This window comes from Oryx dammah, unplaced genomic scaffold (genome assembly GCF_014754425.2).
Source record: "Oryx dammah isolate SB20612 unplaced genomic scaffold, SCBI_Odam_1.1 HiC_scaffold_28, whole genome shotgun sequence".
Classification (NCBI taxonomy): Eukaryota; Metazoa; Chordata; class Mammalia; order Artiodactyla; family Bovidae; genus Oryx; species Oryx dammah.
The window spans coordinates 83,463,571-83,479,164 of NW_024070212.1; the positions used below are offsets into that span (position 1 = coordinate 83,463,571).

A 15,594-nucleotide genomic window follows, 5' to 3' on the forward strand; every position below is an offset into this window, starting at 1 on the left:
GTTCCCTCAGTTTGGTCTCAGTCTCCCACTCCTGCTGCCCAAACTTCATCCAGGTGGCCAGGCTGGTCAAGATGTTAGGTCAAGTCTCCAAAGGTCTTATGCATTTCCTGGTCTGCTGTTGGATCAGGGACTCAAAGCTGGGCTAGAAGGAGTGGAATCAGCTGTTGTAGAACCTCAGTAGCTCATCCAGGAGCTGTTTGATCTTGGTTTCAAGGTCATCCCATACAGGCTGAAGCTCTTCTGGGGCCTGGTGGAGTTTGGGGAGCACTGATCTTGTCTTCTCCTTGGGCTCATACTTCCCCACCTTGTCCTGCAATCACCTATAATCCTACTCTATAGGAAGCCTTCTTTCCACCACCATGTTGAGGTTCTGGGAGACACTGTCAAACTTTTTCAGGGGTCAACCATGGTCTTTTGGATCTGATTCAACTTTCCCTGGCTAAAGGGATCCATCCACTCCATGACCATGTCCAGGATGGCCACCACATTCAGGAAGTCCTGGTCTTACTGGAGAGGGGATTAGAGAGTAAGTCTAAGGACACCTTAGCCTCTTCATGTCCTTTTGCAGCCTCCTGGTCTTCTCTTCCAGTTGCTGGAATTTTCCATACATTGTTTCAAAGTCTCTCTCCACTACTGGCCAATCTTGGAAGGAATTTACTTCACAGTCATATACATGACCCTGCTGCCAGGGCCCTCAGCTGCAATTCAGTCCTCCTTTTATTTTCAAGGAGACTTGCTTTACTTAGAATGAAAAATTCTACTAAGGATAAAGCCAACATAAACATATGTACGGTACACAAATATATGTATGGAATATTACATATACAAAGAAAACTTGTAGGGGGTTGTATCAATGCAGAAATAAGAAGTTAGGAGCAAGGAAAAATTCTGCCCTACAAGTTTCAGAAGGAGCATGGCTCTGCCAGTGACTGGATTTCAAGCTTCTGGCCTTCAGAACTGTGACACAATAAACTTAAGTGGTTTTAAGCCACCTAATTTGTGGTACTTTGTGATGGCAGCACTGGAAATGAATATATATTCTCTACACAAATGATTGCCTAGTATGCTATAGCTTATCTCAAAAGGATGTTCCTCTCTGTTGCTGGAGGTGCTCAAATACAAGTAGGAAGACTACTCAGTGGTGATGTTGTTGAGGAATTTAAATTATCACTTTAAGAGCCCCATCTAGCCCAGATTCTATGATCTTAAGATATGAAGAGCTTCAGTTCAATTCAATCACTCAGTCATGTCTGACTCTTTGTGACCCCATGGACTGCAGCACACCAAGCTTCCCTGTCCATCACCAACTCCCAGAGCTTGCTCAAACTCATGTCCATCAAGTCGGTGATGCCATCCAACCATCTCATCCTCTGTCATCCCCTTCTCCTCCTGCCTTCAATCCTTCTCAGGATCAGGGTCTTTTCCAATGACTCAGTTCTTCGCATCAGGTGGCCAAAGTATTGAAGTTTCAGCTTCAGCATCAGTCCTTCCAATGAATATTCAGGACTGATTTCCTTTAGGATGGACTGGTTGGATCTTTTTGCAGTCCAAGGGATTCTCAAGAGTCTTCTCCAATACCACAGTTCAAAAGCATCAATTCTTTGGCACTCAGCTTTCTTTATGGTCCAATTCTCACATCCATACATGACTACTGGAAAAACCATGGCTTCAACTAGACAAACCTTTGTGGGCAAAATAATGTCTCTGCTCTTTAGTATGCTGTCTAGTTTGGTCATAGCTTTTCTTCCAAAGAGCAGGAGTCTTTTAATTTCATGGCTGCAGTCACCATCTGCAGTGATTTTGGAGACCAAGAAAATAAAGTCTGTCACTGTTTCCTTTGTTTCCCCATCTATTTGCCATGAAATGATGGGACCAGATGCCATGATCTTTGTTTTCTGAATGTTGATGTTTTAAGCCAGGTTTTTCACTCTCCTCTTCACTTTCATCAAGAGGCTCTTTAAATCTTCTTTGCTTACAGGATGATATTGGAGCTTGGAGGGGAATGATTCTGGGATTACATTATAACATTTGAAGGTTTACCCTGATGAGTGTTGCTAGTACAGTTAGATTTTTCTATATTTGTTTGCCCAATCTTATAAACTACAGCCATCAATTAGAGAAAAAGACTTTGAAGTGCTGTTCAGGTCTTTCTTAATGATTCATCCACTTTCAAACTGTTTTTTGTCCTCCAGGTGCACTGTGGATTTAATTGCTTTGTCTATAACTTGCCATTTTTCAGATCTAGGAGTGCAAATGTGTGTTTCAGATGTGAAATACTGCCTTGGACTAAGAAAGCAGGAGTGATTTAAGACACCCAAGCCCCTCAACAGAGCCCTCAAACTCTTTACCTTCTCTTAGAATTTCAGTATAGATACCTATGACTGTGAAAACTACTAAGCCTAAAAATAAAACAAATTGTATCAATTTCAAAGATCTCCTATCTACGCTCCTTGCTGGAGACAGGAATCCCTCCCCTTTTATTGTTAAAAAGGGTCTCAGTATCTTTCTTGAGATTATCCCCCGCTATTGGATAGTGATTTATCATTTTCATAAAATTGCAAATGGGAGCCCATTGCCCAAGACCAGTCATAAATTATGAAAATGTGTTCAGTTCCTCAATAGGGACTGATCTTATGGGGAGAATTTCCCAGAACTAAATTTAACTGCTTTGCATAGGTTTGCAGGGAGGTTTGATGTCCCTGGCCCTCTGATGAGGAAGGAAAAATAGAAAAGGACTAACATTTGTTAACAACCTACTAGGGACCAAATTCTTTATATGGTACTTAATTTAATGCTCTTAACACAATGAAGCACAATCATCAGCTTCTTTGATAGAAGGTAAAATAGAGGCACAGAGTGCTGGAAGATTTTCCCCAGGCTAGTGAAGGAACAGAGCCAGATTCAAACCCAACTTTGCCTCTGAAGTTAAATCTCTTTTCACTTATTGCATTGCCTTTCTAAAGTGGAACAGTAATATCTCAACTAGGGTAGATGGGGTGGTTTTTATTAAACCTTGTGTTCTTCAAGTTCTGATTGATTTGCTCCAAGGAGCCATTAAGAAAGGACACTGATCAAGGGCTATAAATTAACATTTTCTTCATACACAACTCTAAGCAGCTATTTAAAACCTGGGTAATATCTTCTTCTAAAAAAAATTATCAGTTGTCTGGGTATTTATGCTCTATCACTCTTGATTTTTCATCCTTGACTCCATTAATAGAATTTTCCTTAATTCCTTTTCTCTTTTTATGGCTTTGCAAGGGGCTAATTTGCAGGCAAAACTGCTAATTTTACAGATGCTTTCTGCTTCGTCAGCATGAGCCTGAATGAGGAGTTATTAATAGAAGAATAGGATTCCCTTTTCATCCTTTTGCTCTTGACTGTTGTAGGAGGTGGGACAAAATCCATTATTTAATAACATTTGTTCTTCTTGAAAGGTCATCATTCCAGCCTTTCAGCTTCCACTAAAGTATAGCAGTATCAGCAGCCACTTTCTCTTCCTGAAAGGCTTCTGGAATTCCTCCAGGTTACACTGTTGGCATAAAACTGTCTTTGAGATCCACCTTGGGAATGGGGTCCAGCTGGGAAATTCTCTTGGTATTTCTGTGCATTTTCCAAATAGTAATTTCTAGCCACAATTATTTTTAAGTGTTCCAGTCACTTACATTCCTAGAAAGGATGCTGAATTGGGGATATATCAGTTGAAAATTGTACTTGGTTGCTCATAGCAGATAATAGAGATAATAGTAGCATAAACAAGAAGAATTTTTTTTCACATAAAATATATTTTTTAAAAAGGCATTTAGAATTGGTATGGTGACCTCACAATGTCCTCAGGGACCCAGGGTCCTTTATTGTCACTACCATGTCGCTTCCATGCCCATGGTCTAAGCCACTAGGCTCATGACTGTAAATATATGATTCTAATCAGGAATCAAACATATAGTAAAGGGCACTTTTGGGAGTTTCCCAGAAGCCCTCCCAGGAGATTCCATTTATATCCTCAAGCTGTAAGGAAGACTGGGAATTACACATAGTTTTCATCTGGGCACATTGCTCTTTCCATAGTATCTAGGGTTATCTTACTAAGATAGGGTAGGACGATACTACAGAGGCAAGTAGCATGTTTGCTACATAGAACAAAAAGAATGACTAAATAAAACTGAGTCAATAAGCTCTTACTAAGCACCTATTTCATGTCTGGAAATGAAATAGAAAGATTAGATTAATTCCTTTAAGGAACAAAAACTTACATACCTCACATACACAAAACCCTTGCCTTCTTAGCCTAGAATGCTTTTTCCTTCCTTACTCACCTGGAAAACTTATTTTAATTATTCAAGTCTGTTCTCCAGTATCGCCTGCTGTCTGATGTTTCCTTGGAAGATTCTTCCCAAGAAGAATTTATCAGTTGCCAATTACTCAGCTCTGTCCCTACAGCACTTTATCCTTAGCTCTACTTTGCCACTTGATTCCTCAGAGGCAGTATGCTGAAGTGAGGATAACATGAGAACTAGAAAATGCTGACTTCAACTCCCAGGTCCGTCACTTACTAGCATTAAGACATATGCTTTTGCCTTTTGAGCCACAGTTTTCCTGCTGCAGAAGAGAGAATGCTCAATTTCACCTCAGGAGCTTTTCTGAAGATTTAACGAGATAATAAGTGCAAAGCATGGCTGCAGGCAGTCCTTAAAATATGCTAGTTTATTTTAGTATATTATATTATATGACTGTTAATGATTTACACAAAAGATAAATAAACTTCTATCTTATTCAAGCCACTGTTATTTTGTGAAATTTTTTTATCATAATCAAAAGAAGCTTAACATCTCCATTAATAAAGTCTTTGGAGATATATTACTTACATACGTTTCCTTAAAAACTCACTTAAGAATATACTTCATCCAAAGGAGAAAGATGTAAGAAGTCAATAGTTGAGAGTAAAGTTCAATATGAAAAGACTGGCCATGAATACTAACCCATGCACCTACAATTAAATCTAAGTAATTACAGTTACAATTGCAAAATTGTATCTTGAAAATTAAACATATATATACATGCAAATGACAAGAAATAAACCATAATATAAAGGTATAAATGTCCAGGTTATAAAAATAAAATTATATATATATATATATGTGTATGTGTGTGTGTGTGTGTGTATAGTAAAAGAGCAGAAGTTGATGAAAATGAAACTCTATGATTTTTTTGTAGTGGAGACAATAAAGAGAATTCTGTTGTTGAGGATGCTATATTATTAAATGTAAGTCTGACCAAGTTACTTAAAACTATAAACATAGCTAAGAATGGAGCTAAAAGCAAACCAGACACTTTTCAAATCTCTAGTCTAGATTTGATAAAAAGAACAAAGACAAAATTCTCAAACTATAGCTAAAGATACTTTAAAAGAGAAAGAAAAAGCAAAGATATACTTTTAAAAATAGCAGAAAATGTAAAAGTCAGATATAAGACTATAGTAGCATTGTTAAAGCAATAATTAGTAATTACAATAAAACTGATCATTGAAATCCTTTTTAAATGTTTAGATAAATCAAAATAAGAACTGATATGCGTGAAACAAAACATCCTCAAAAAACTGATAAAAAAAAAGGATGATGCAGAGAAGCCAATTTAAAAAAAGAAATATATTCTTATTATTATTATCAGATAGACTTCAAATCAACTGAAGCTTACTAAAAATACAACATGTAATGAGACTATGACTGTAATAACTTTTAAAGTATTGACATAAATAGAACCAAAGTGTCTGAAGAAAGATTCATGCAATTGCAAGCTAAAGAGTGAAAAGTCTGTCAGGTATAGAGCACTCAATGCAGTAAGTAATTTGAAATAATAAGTAGATATTAGCAAAGCTCTCTCTCTCTCTCTATATATATATATATATATATATATATATAAGGAGAGAGTGCCTGTGCTAAATCAAACCTTATCATCTGAAAATGATCATAGAGGACCCATAGAATAGTTTTAATAATCATTATACATTAGAAAATTTTTAAAAACTCAGTGAAATTTAGAAAATTAAATTATCACATACTATATTTTCTGGCATTTATCTAACATGCTAGTAAAGTAATGCTTAAAATTCTCCAAGCCAGGCTTCAGCAATACGTGAACTGTGAATTTCCAGATGTTCAAGCTGGTTTTAGAAAAAACAGAGGAACCAGAGATCAAAGTGCCAACATCCACTGGATCATCGAAAAAGCAAGAGAGTTCCAGAAAAACATCTATTTCTGCTTTATTGACTATGCCAAAGCCTTTGACTATGTGGATCACAATAAACTGTGGAAAATTCTGAAAGAGATGGGAATACCAGACCACCTGACCTGCCTCTTGAGAAATCTGTATGCAGGTCAGGAAGCAACAGTTAGAACTGGACATGGAACAACAGACTGGTTCCAAATAGGAAAAGGAGTACGTCAAGGCTGTATATTGTCACCCTGCTTATTTAACTTATATGTAGAGTACATCATGAGAAACGCTGGGCTGGAAGAAGCACAAGCTGGAATCAAGATTGCCGGGAGAAATATCAATAACCTCATATATGCAGATGACACCACCCTTATGGCAGAAAGTGAAGAGGAACTAAAGAGCCTCTTGATGAAAGTGAAAGAGGAGAGTGAAAAAATTGGCTTAAACCTCAACATTCAGAAAACTAAGATCATGGCATCTGGTCCCATCACTTCATGGGAAATAGATGGGGAAACAGTGGAAGCAGTGGTTGACTTTATTTTTCTGGGCTCCAAGATTCCTGCAGATGGTGATTGCAGCCATGAAATTAAAAGACACTTACTCTTTGGAAGGAAAGTTATGACCAGCCTAGACAGCATATTCAAAAGCAGAGATATTACTTTGTCAACAAAGGTCTGTCTAGTCAAGGCTATGGTTTTCCCAGTGGTCATGTATGGATGTGAGAGTTGGACTATAAAGAAAGGTGAGCACTGAAGAATTGATGCTTTTGAACTGTGCTGTGGGAGAAGACTTTTGAGAGTCCCGTGGACTGCAAGGAGATCCAGCCAGTCCATCCTAGTGGAAATCAATCTCCTGAATATTCACTGGATGGACTGATGCTGAAGCTGAAACTTCAATACTTTGGCCATCTGATGTGAAGAGCTGACTCACTTGAAAAGACCCTGATGCTGGGGTCTTTTGATTGAGGGCAGGAGGAGAAGGGGATGACAGGGTATGAGATGGTTGGATGCATCACTAACTCAATGGACATGGGTTTGGGTGCACTCCAGGAGTTAGTGATGGACAGGGAGGCCTGGTGTGCTGCGGTTCATGGGGTCACAAAGAGTTGGACATAACTGAGCAACTGAACTGAACTGAATTGATATTTTCTGGCAGAGGTGCAATAATACTAAAAATTAATAATAGTAAGGCATGTAAAATTCATTTATAAATGCAGACATGGTCTCTTAACTTGTATGCCATAAAGGAAGATATCTAGAAAGTATCAGTACTTAGAATTATCTGTCATAATCACAAAATGAGAACACTAATATCAAAATATATTAATTTTGCCAAAGATGTACTAAGAAGAAAATTCACATTAAAATATATTAAATATATACCTAAATAAGACTTTTAAAATAAACAGTGTAATTCCTAAATAAATCCAAGAGGAGTTCTCTTGAAGAAATAAGTGAAATAAATCAGCCATCAGTTGTTGTAAGAAAATATAAATGGGGGAAAACAAAACATATAAATTTAGAAATGAAACAGAGATGAATGTCTAAAAGTTACAGGGGAAATTACTATAAATAATGTTTGTATAATCTACTGCAATAAGTTTTGAAATTCTGGATGAAAGTGATTGTTTTCCATGTTTATAAGTAGATTCAAGAAACAAAATGTGTGATTCTGTTCTGCAAATATAGCACACTGGAAATCCAATCAATTATCTCACTGTGAAACACCTACAAATAAGAACAAAATTTTTCAAAGTTATTTGTAAATGTAGAACTGAGATTACAAGACCATAAGCAAAATTCTTAGTGATGAGATATGAAAGTAAGAGCATGAATTTAGAGAGGAAAGCAAACACTTTAAAAAGTAACTCTCCTTTGTATATTTATAGACCCAAATATTTATTACAACCTACTATCTATCCTTGGGCTTCCCAAGTGGTTCAGTGATAAAGAATCTGCCTGCCAATGCAGATCAAGAGACCCGGATTTTGATCAGTAGGTCAGGAAGAACTCCTGAGGAAGAAAATGGCACTCACTTTTGGATTCTTAGGTAATCTCATGGACAGAGGAGCCTGACAGGCTACAGTCCTTGGAGTCACAAAGAGTCAGGCACAACTCAGCAACTAATCAACAACACAACAACAGCAGCACTATCTGTCCAGAGTAACATTATGAGACCTAGGGCCAGTATAACGTGGAAAATAAAAATAAAGATACTGCAAATAGCTGAGATTCCTAGATCATTATATTATTAATAAAAATGTGAAATTTAAAAAAGGGGGAGAAAAGAAAACATCCCACATGGAAAATCAATTATTTTAGCATTGGAGAAAAAAATATTTCCCATATGAATTGTTGCTTGTATCAACAGTATAATCAGTTCTGAAGCCACAACCAGTTTCCCTGGTGGCTCAGATGGTAAAGAATCTGCCTACAAGGCAGGAAAACTGGGATCGATCCTTGGGTTAGGAAGATCTCCTGGAAAAGGAAACAGCAACCCACTCCAGTATTCTTTCCTAGAGAATTCCATGGACAGAGGAGCATGGTGGGCTACAGTCCATAGGATTGCAAAGAGTCGGACATGACTGAGCTACTGATACTTTATATCTATCAGATGCCAAAATGTCTGTGCTAAAAGTGGAAAATTTCAGTCCATGAGATACACGGTGATATATATATATACCGTCCTACTAAATGGACAGGAGCCTGGGTGGCTCTGTCCATGGGATCACAAAGAGTCAGACAGGACTAAGCGACTAACTTTCTTCTTAACTATTAAAAATGAATCAGAAGGCTGAAAAAGAGTCAAAAAGAAATTCTAAATGTTGTGGCAGTTTAGTCGCTAAGTCAAGGCTGACTCTTGCAACCTCATAGACTGTAGCCTGCCAGGCTCCTCTGTCCATGGGATTCTCCAGGCAAGAATACTGGAGTGGGTTTCTAAATGTTGGGTAAGTAATAACTGAAATTTAAAATGTAAACAATACATTAGGAATCAGGTAAGATAACAAAAGAATAATGGAATGGATGAAAGAAGCACCTAATGAAATTACCCACAATGCAATACAAACTGAGATATAGACAATGTAAAAGAGTTTATGAAGTCTGGAGAATAAAATAAAGAGTTCAAATTATAGTTCTCCCAAAATATTATTTAAAAATTGGAGGAGAGAAAATATTTGAAGAGATAATCACTAAGAATTCTTTTCAACCTGATGATAGCAGACCATGAATCCCATGCTGGATAAATAAATTTACACCTATGCATCTCATTGTAAAACAAAAAAATTACCAAAGAGGAAGACAAATTATTTTTCTAATCTTTATTAGAGTATAGTTGATTTACAATCTTGTGTTAGTTTCTGCTATACAGCAAAGTGAATAAGTCTTAAAAGCAAATAAAGAATTAACTTACCTTCAAGGGAACAGTGATTAGACTGACAATTAGCTTCTCAAAAACCATAACAGAAGCTAAAAATCATGACAATAAAATGTAGTATCAAAGGCTAAGAGAAAATAACTGAAAACTTAAAGATTAGTATGCCCAGTGAAACTACTTTACAAGATCAATGGTAAATAGCTTTCAGGTAAATAAAAGTGAGTAGGTTACTACCAACAAATGCTTAATAAAGAGTCCTATAAAGATGTATTTCAGGGAAGAAAAATAAAAGACCAGTTTCACAAAAAAAGTTGTAGATAGAAGGGATAGTGAGCAAATAACATGGCTAACATGTGGGAAATAAAAGAAATATAGCCTGTACAGAGCATAAATAATCATTTTCAACTTGTAGATTAAAAATAAGACTGCTGCTGCTGCTAAGTCGCTTCAGTCGTGTTCGACTCTGTGCGACCCCCATATACGGCAGCCCACCAGGCTCCACCGTCTCTGGGATTCTCCAGGCAAGAACTGGAGTGGGCTGCCATTTCCTTCTCCAATGAATGAAAGTGAAAAGTGAAACGGAAGTCGCTCAGTCATGTCCGACTCTTAGCGACCCCATGGACTGCATCCTACCAGGCTCCTCCATCCATGGGATTTTCCAGGCAAGAGTACTGGAGTGGGGTGCCATTGCCTTCTCCGAAATAAGACTAGTTGAAACTAAAACATTATAAAAGACACCATGCAAGCCAAGAAGTAAACTGTTAGAATTAGTATATTTTAAGATGTTTATATTATTCAGGAGCAGGATAGAGGCATTAATATAATTCAAACTTTCTTAAGCATAAACATTTAAACTTCAAGGTTGACCACAAAAATAATATAAACTAAGTATATCACTTCAAAATCAGGAGAAAAATGGTATGAGATTTTTTTTTTAAGTCTGTCCAAAAGAAAGCAGGAAAAAGAATGAAATTACATATAAGTAAAATAAGAAGCACAAAATGATAAAAATGCAAATACATCAATAACTACAATAACTATGAATGAATTAAAATCTCTAAGTAAAAGCAAAATTTGTCAGATTGGATTTTTTAAAATACCAATACTCATTATTTATGAGTGATAGAAACATAAGGCCACTGAAAAGTTGAAATGGAAAGAATAATATTTCTTAGGAAAACACTATCCAAAAGAAATTCATATCAATTATGTCAAAGTTAAATAAAACTGTGAAAATCCAAAGCATTCTTTAAAATAGAAAATGTTACTATGCAATGTTGGAAAGATAGTCTCTTCAACAAATGGTGCTGGGAAAACTGGACAGCTACATGTGAAAAAAAAAATGAAGTTAGATCATTCTTTGACAGCATATACAAAAATAACCTAATTATGGAGAAAGACCTAAATGTGAGACCTTTAAAACTAGGAAAATATAAGCAGAACACTCTCTGACATAAATCACAGCAATATCTTTTTCAACTCATCTCCCAGAATAATGGAAACAAAAGCAAAAATAAATAAACAGGACCTACTTAAACTCAAAAGCCTTTGCATAGCAAAGGAAGCAATAAATAAAACTAAAAGACAACCCACAGATTGGGAGAAAATATTTGCAAATGATGTGACTGACAAGGGATTAGTCTCCAAAACTGACAAATAACTCATGAGGCTTAATAGCATAAAGTAAACAACCCAATCAAAAAATGGGCAGACCTAAACATACATTTTTTAAAAGACATAAAGATAGCCAAGAGGCACATGAAAAGATGTTCAACATCACTAATTATTGGAGAAATGCAAATCAAACCTACAATGAGATACCACCTCACACCAGTCAGAATGGCTATCATCAAAAAATCCACAAACAATAAATGCTGGAGAGGGTACATAGAGAAAGAAACCCTCCTACACTGTTGGTGGCAATATAAATTAGTTCAGCCACTATGGAGAACAGCACGGATGTTCCTTACAAAATTAAAAACAGAGCTACCAGATGACCCTGCAATCTCACTCCTGGGCATGTATCTGGAGGAAAACATGATTTAAAAGGATATGCACATCCCAATGTTCATTGAAACACTATTTACAATGGCCCAGACATGGAAGCAATCCAAATGTCCATTGACAGAGGAATGGATAAAGATGTGATACATATATACAATGGAATATTAGTCAGCCATTAAAAAGAATGAAATAATGCCATTTTCAGCAACATGGATGGGCTGAGAGAGTGTCATATTGAGTAAGTCAGAGGAGAAATAGCAATATCAAATGGTATCCCTTATATGTGGATTCTTAAAAAAAAGAAAAAAAAACCTCTTGAGAGTCCCTTGGACTGCAAGGAGATCCAACCAGTCCATTCTGAAGGAGATCAGCCCTGGGTGTTCTTTGGAAGGAATGATGCTAAAGCTGAAACTCCAGTACTTTGGCCACCTCATGCGAAGAGTTGACTCATTGGAAAAGACTCTAATGCTGGGAGGGGATTGGGGGCAGGAGGAAAAGGGGATGACAGAGGATGAGATGGCTGGATGGCATCACCGACTCAATGGACATGAGTCTGTGTGAACTCCGGGAGTTGGTGATGGACAGGGAGGCCTGGAGTGCTGCAATTCATGGGGTCGCAAAGAGTCGGACATGACTGACTGAACTGAACTGAACTGAAAAAAAAAAAAAAGAATGATACAAATGAACTTATAAAACAGAAAGAGGCTCACAGACTTAAAGAACAAACTTATGGTTGCCAGGGAGGAAGAATGGAGGAATGGATAGTTAGGGACTTTAGGGTGGACATGTACACACTGCTATATTTAAAAAGGATAACCAACAAGGACCTACAGCATAACACATGGAACTCTGCTCAATGTTTTGTGGCAGCCTGGATGGGAGGAGACTTTGGAAGAGAATGGATACACATATATGTATGGATGAGTCCCTTTGCTGTTCACATGAAACTATCACAATATTGTTAATAGGATATACCCCAATACAAAATTAAAATTATTTTTAAAAAAAAGAGAAGGTTACTACAAAATAGTAAAAATTTTAATTCCCTGCTAATTTTAGTGATTCTATATCTATATGTGTTTAAGATAACCTCAGAATAATATAAAGCATAAAATAAGGTGAAATTTCAGATGGAAACAGGTAAACCTATAATCTGTTAGAATATTACATAACACAATTATCTGTGAAAAATTAAGCACTGAGGTCAATAAAGATCTAGAAAATTGGAATAACACAATTTACAAAGTTGATCTAATGAATATCTATCTACCTGTCTTGCATCAATGTCAGAGAACACACATCTTATTTAAACACATATAGACTTTATGAAAAACTGTCCTAGGCCATAAAGCAATCTTAACCACTTTCAAAGAATCGTCATCATACAGACCATATTCTCTGATTGTAATGTAACTAATGCAGTGAAAATTACTCACAAAAATATAATTAAATATAAAATAAGAATGCTTTAAATTTACTTTTAATATCAATCCTAGTTAAATAAAATTCTCTACCTACTCTTCATCATCCTCACAACAGAACTGAGTGGAGAGAAACCAAAACCCTACTGATAGGTTTTATTTTAAATTCTTGATCATTAAACTCAAGCAGAACTTTAGGACTGCTTGATAATCATGCTCATTTCATTCATGTTCCTACTCTCTTATGTGACTATTCGACACCTTTTTCTCTTTCCCCAAACCATGACACCAGCTCCCATACTTCCCCTAAGCATGTAAAAAGTCTGGTAAACTGGAAAATTAAACAGTTGTTACAGACAGATCTGCTTTTGATATCATTTCTTTACTATAATTTTTTATTGAGGAAATATATAAACAACATAAAATGTACCATTTTAACAATTTGTACAAATTTAACATCTTGCCTGGAAAATCCCATGGACAGAGGATCCTGGTAGGCTGCAGTCCATAACAGTTGGACACGACTGAGCGACCTCACTTTCACGTTTTATTTTCATGCATTGGAGAAGGAAATGGCAACCCACCCCAGTTGTTCTTGCCTGGAGAATCCCAGGGACAGGGGAGCCTGGTGGGCTGCCGTGTATGGGGTCGCACAGAATCGGACACGACTGAAGTGACTTAGCAGCATCAGCAGTATACAGTTTAGTGGCGTTAAGTATATTCACAATGTTGTGTGACCATTACCACTATCTAGTTCCACAACTTTTCTTCACCATAAATGGAAAGCCTATATCTAGGAATCACTTCCAATTTCCCACTTGCACCTCTTTGCAACTACTAATCCCTCTGTGTCCCTACAGATTTGCCTATTCTGAAGATTTTATGTAAACAGAACCATACAATTTGTGTTCTTTCAATACTTGGCGTCTTCTTTCGCTAAGCTTCATGTTTTTAACATTCACACACATTGTATCATGAGTCAGTACTTCATTCATTTATATGGCTGAATAATATTCCATTGTATGGACAGTCCACATTTCATTTGTCCATTTGCCAGCTGATGAACATTTGGATCGTTTCTACTTTTTGGCTATTGCTGAATAGTGCTGATAGGAAATCATTTTAGATGCATCCAAGTCTATTTGGCAAATATTGAAGAAAGCGGCAGTAACTCCACTTGTTTCCCAAGTGCTCTAGAGCCCACTCCTTTGCACAGGCTGCCATCTCTACTCCCACACGGCTGTCATTTCAGTTTTATCTTCTCCCAGTCCCTCTTCTTTTACCCAATATAAGCCAGCTACTCACCTTGCCAGCCTCCATCTCAGGCTCTTGCTTGTCTCCTTTCCTCATATTTATCACAATTTATGATGTGGGTGTCAACTGTGTTTAATATCTGTCTCCTCTACTCTCTAAGGAAAGTCAACTCCTTATGGATAAGAGAACCTATCTACTTATTTACCAAGGAGTTGTTCTCAGCACTAATGGCACTGTCTGCCACATAGCACGGGTTTAAATAACACCTAGTCACTGCAGATGGTGATTGCGGCCATGAAATTAAAAGATGCTTACTCCTTAGAAGAAAAGTTATGACCAACCTAGATAGCATATTCAAAAGCAGAGACATTACTTTGCCAACAAAGGTCCATCTAGTCAAGGCTATGGTTTTTCCTGTGGTCATGTATGGATGTGAGAGTTGGATTGTGAAGAAAACTGAGAGCCAAAGAATTGATGCTTTTGAACTGTGGTGCTGGAGAAGACTCTTGAGAGTCCCTTGGACTACAAGGAGATCCAAACAGTCCATTCTAAAGGAGATCAGTCCTGGGTGTTCTTTGGAAGGAATGATGCTAAAGCTGAAACTCCAGTACTCTGGCCACCTCATGCGAAGAGTTGACTCAGTGGAAAAGACTCTGATGCTGGGAAGGATTGGGAGCAGGAGGAAAAGGGATGACTGAGGATGAGATGGCTGGATGGCATCACCGACTCAATGGACATGAGTCTGAGTGAACTCCGGGAGTTGGTGATGGACAGGGAGGCCTGGAGTGCTGCAATTCATGGGGTCACAAAGAGTCGGACACAATTGAGTGACTGAACTGAATTGAATTGAACTGAATAAAGATTTTTAGCTAAATGAGTTTTTGAGAAGTTATCAGACATTTTGCTGGGCATTATTTAAACACTTGGAGAAGCAAATGGCAACCCACTGCAGTATTCTTGCCTGAAGAATCCTGTGGACAGAGGAGCCTAGTAGGCTGCTGTCCATGGGGTCACACAGTCAGACACAACTGACGTGACTCAGCAGCAGCAGCGGCATTTAAACACTGGAAATCAAATATTGTTGTTTAAACACCTTCTTGACTGGATTAGTAAATATTGTCTGGGCATTGTGAGAATAGCTATTAGTTTTTTAATGTTTTCTTACTGTGATAAAAGTCACATAATATTAAACATACTATTTTAACCATGTTTAACAGTACAATTCGGTGGCACTAAGTGAATTTACATTGTTGTGCAACTCGCACCATCATCCATCTCCCTTTTCACCTTCCTAAACTGAAACTCTCCCTATTAAACACTAGCTCCC

The 15,594-nt window shown here is 37.3% G+C and overlaps 1 pseudogene; it reads right to left on the bottom strand.

Annotated features, from left to right (window-relative positions):
• Positions 1 to 17: 17 nt before the first annotated feature.
• LOC120856576 lies at positions 18 to 14,363 on the bottom strand (annotated as a pseudogene).
• Between the last annotated feature and the right edge of the window lie 1,231 nt (positions 14,364 to 15,594).